Source organism: Rattus norvegicus, chromosome 9 (assembly GCF_036323735.1).
Source record: "Rattus norvegicus strain BN/NHsdMcwi chromosome 9, GRCr8, whole genome shotgun sequence".
Taxonomy (NCBI): domain Eukaryota; kingdom Metazoa; phylum Chordata; class Mammalia; order Rodentia; family Muridae; genus Rattus; species Rattus norvegicus.
In genome coordinates, this window is record NC_086027.1 from 58,360,881 (window position 1) to 58,365,308 (window position 4,428).

A 4,428-nucleotide genomic window follows, 5' to 3' on the forward strand; every position below is an offset into this window, starting at 1 on the left:
TCCAGGATGGGAACTGCTCTATTCTGCTATGCTCTCCTGTGGTGTATAAATGCTTCTGGAACCACTATCTAAACTACATCTTCCCTTCCTTATGGTTTCCTTTGATGCAATACTCACATTAACAACAGCAAATTTGTGAAACTTTGAGGCCATGTATTTGCCATCAATAGTATCTACATAAGAAGAATATTAAATGATGAAATAAAGAGCGATAACAGAACATACAGTTAACTAGGACTTGTGGGGCTAACCTGTAACCCACCATCTACTTGAGAGGCTAAGACAAGATCTATAAGGTTAGTGTTTGCTTGAACTTCAAAATGAGTTCAAGTTTGGCTATGTGACTTAATGCAATTCTGAATCAAAAAGAAATCAGGGCATGCGGCTTAGTTCCACAGTACTTGCTTAGAATGCATTATGATATAATGGGCTCCATCACTGCCATCATTAAGACATTATGAAAATATGTGCTTATTAATATATATTGTTAATATACTATTAGTATAATATTATTGGACACTGTATCTCTGAATTTAATGTCATTATGGATCTTAACAATTAATATAGCTAAAAGTAGGATTTCTCAGTAAGTTTTCTACAGTACATGAATGAAATAACGATTCTAGGATATGTTATAGTAAAATCCAAATTTTGAAAATTGAAACAAAGTATTCAAATTTAGACATGTCCAATTTGTTGTTTGTGTAAAGTACAAAACAGCTCTAATACAATCAAATAAAATATGTAAACTGGCTTAACATTATAAATTTTTCAATCTTTTTAGAATTGATTATAGGACTTGAAAGAATTATTTTCTTTCATATAATATCCGTTTTGATTATCTTATTTCCCCTCCCTAACCCTTCTTTCTTCCTAACTTCCCTTTTCATCACAAATCATATTCTCTCTCTCTTTCTCCTTTCTTCTCAAGAAACCCATGAAAATCAAAACACACATAAAAAGTAGAACTATGAAAATCAAAGCAAACAAAAATAATAAGAAAGAAAAATACCCAATCAAACCAAAAGAAAAGGAATACAAAAACATTGAATCTGTTTTGTGTTGGATAACCCTTCCTGGGCGTGGAGCCTGCCCTCAGTGTGGTTGATAGACCTGCTGTGTGTGCTGTAAACTGAACCCATGACCCTTGCAAGAACAGTGATTGTTCTTAATTGCTTAGCCATCTCCCAAACACTTAATTTCACATATATACATCTGCCTTTGAAATACTCCTCCTCACTATCACCCAAGTAATTTTCTTTAGATTCATCTTCATTTTATGTAAGGAACATTGATTTAATTTAGAAATTACTATTGTTTTTTAGTTTCAGTATTGCATGACAGAAACCAGTAGGCACAATTTTGTGAGAGAGGAAAATGTAAATAACCCATGGATCCTCTGAGATTTCAATTTATGGTCTGTTTTCTACTTGGTCAGATTTGTAACATTCCTTACAACAATATTCTCTAACATCATAATATTAATAATATTTAATATTTTATATTGAATCATGTATGAATTCATATTCGGTAAAACTGAGTCTTTATGTGCAAATTCGAACTTCATATTTATAGGTTTTTTTCTTCTGTTTCAAAATGTGAAAAAGCATGAAATGTTTCAAAATTTTTCTAATTTTAATTTGCATATGCTTAAATAATTTATATGATATGGGAAGAAAATAGTAAATAAAACTATCATCTCAACACAAAGTACCTATTTCTTTGGTTATTTTAAAATTTTGTTTTGAAAGTGTGTGTTGAGGTGTTGTACGTATTTCTGTGAAAGTATCTCACAGTGTAGACCAGGTTCAATGTCAAACTCGTGATTCTTCAGAAACAGTTTCAGGGTTATACAAAATCAGGGTTTTTGTTTTTAATGTTATTATCTACAGCATTTCTTCTTAGTTTTTTTTTTCTTTTTTCTTTTTTTTCGGAGCTGGGGACCGAACTCAGGGCCTTGCGCTTGCTAGGCAAGCGCTCTACCACTGAGCTAAATCCCCAACCCCTTCTTCTTAGTTTTTAATACAACAAAGTCCCAATAATTTTATTCTTGGGAAATCCTTACTCCCCTTCTCTTTGTATTGTGGAGAAATAATTATTTGAGTCAGCATAAACCTACCCAGTTTGTTCTTTTCCTGCACTCACACAGATATTAATTAAGTGACCGCTGGAAATGACAACTAATGGTGTCCATTAGCAAACAGAAAGTGATCTTCTGTGTGAACCACAGAATTTGAGAATAGGTCAGGAAACAAAAAAAGAGAAACAACTAATGAAATTATTAAATTATATAGTTATTGAAACTATACATAAAATTCTACCTTCTCCATCCACTTACCTTCTTGTGAGTTTTATTGTTCTATTAGTAGAGTGAGATATTTTTATTATTTAGAATTAAAAAAATTCTCTCTTAGATACTTAATACTTTAAATGGTAATTAGCCTTTTATTTCCTTTTATTGTTATGGGTGAATACATATATTTATCATTGCATTTTACCCTAATGTATGATAAAGACAATTGAATATACCAGTTATAAAAATTTATTTCTTTTATTCAAACTTAAACACTGTTGGTATATTGCCAGTTTGAAAAATAGTTAAAAAAAACTTCAGCTGCAAGATAACTAAAAATACTAACCTCTATCAATTTAGTGAACGAGAGAGCAAAAGATAGAACATAGAACAATAGTTATAACAAGACAGATGGTTTTTTGTAAACATTCCATCAAAAAGAAAGAAAATACTCCAAACATTTCAATGGTAGCCAGTGGTAGAATATAAATGCCTTGTATATCTGTAATAGGGATGTTATTTCATTTAATCTATTTTTAAAAGATTAAAATAAATAACTGTTCTTAGAAACGAATTAATATTTTGCCCCTAAGCTAATGAAAACAAAGCAACGAGTAAAGTAAAGCATGTTGCAATATTCTTTTTTATATTATATTTTGTTTTCTCTTTAAATGGAAACATGTTCTCAGAATTGTAATCTATAGTGTCGATTTAATGTTGGTCATTAGAACTTTTTTTTGTTTTTTTTTTTGTTTGTTTGTTTGTTTTGTTTTTTACTATGAATGACACTTTATTCAGTTATTTTCTTTACAACTGAAACTCTGGGAATTCAAAATTAACGTCCCTGCCTGTGAGGTTCTTGTACACACCAGAAAAGTTTCGACCTTGTGCTCCACGTTGTTCTGCTCGGCTTTGTCTAAATGAACTTTTATGAGCTGGCTGCCATCCAGTTTCACACAGATCCTCTTACCCACAATTTCATTTGGGAGGATTAAATCCTCAAGTCGTGCACTGTGGTTAGGGTGTGGCTTCTGGGGCTCTTTTGCTTATTTTTCACACGGCTTTTCCAGGTTGACTTGGGCAGAATCCTCCTCTGAGCAATGAAGACTACTTGTTTCCCACTGAACTTTTTCTCCAATTCACAAACTAACTGGACTTGGAATTTCTGATATTATTTCAGCTGAGGAACTGGTACAAAAATTATGATGGTTTTCCGACCACCACTGACTTCAACTTCCTTTGCCATGGTGATGTTGAGTTCCCACAGCTGCTGCGCCTTCTGATCTGAGTTTCATCTCCAGCTCAGCACTGCCTGAGAGACGCCAGACTCGAACTCGTCCAGCTTCTCACCATTGGGCTTCACAGTCTTGGTGCTCGATCTGAACATGGCTTCGTTCTTACAGACTGCGGGCTTAGAAAGAGGGGTCATTAGAACTTTTAATCCTCAAGGACATTTATGGAATCCCATATTTCAAAATTCTGAAGTGTAAGGATTATATAATGTTTCATCCAAGATATTTGAAAAATGACTTTAATGTTGAGTTTCAAAATGACTTAATTTCTATACTGATTTAGTCACACTTATGCACACGTGCGCGCGCGCGCGCACACACACACACACACACACACACACACACACACACACACACCCTTTTTCAAATTAAAGTTATGTAAAGCAGTAAACATTATTGTGTTCAAGAACCTCTGGTTAGGTAAGGCTTAAGTCATAGACTCTAAAATGGATATAGTAGTGAAATGACAATGACTTTTTGCTTTATCCACAAATTGTCTTGTAGTAGATGGCACAGAAAATTTACAACTCTGTGATAACGAATAAAATTTATTTTTTTTAAAAAATTTGTCAGCTTAATGTTTGTATTCAATTTTCTATATCCAACAAGAAACTATTTTATCTGAATACATGAAAACTACTTCTACCATGATAGCTATGCTAACCTAAAAGATAAAAATCCAAGTTCAGGAGGTGTTTGTGAAAAAGAGGATCACTTCTTTGCACTATTCTACCATGGCATTTATTTCCGAATACAGAGACCCATTTCACTCAGAAAGATTGTAACTGCTAAAATGTTCTGTTACACAAAATTCCTTCTGTTTGTGGCATTGCTGAAATAAAT

At 32.9% G+C, this 4,428-nt stretch overlaps 1 pseudogene; it reads right to left on the minus strand.

The window, feature by feature from the left end:
* Positions 1-2,529: 2,529 nt before the first annotated feature.
* Rps7-ps13 (ribosomal protein S7, pseudogene 13) lies at positions 2,530-3,701 on the minus strand (annotated as a pseudogene).
* Positions 3,702-4,428: the final 727 nt, after the last annotated feature.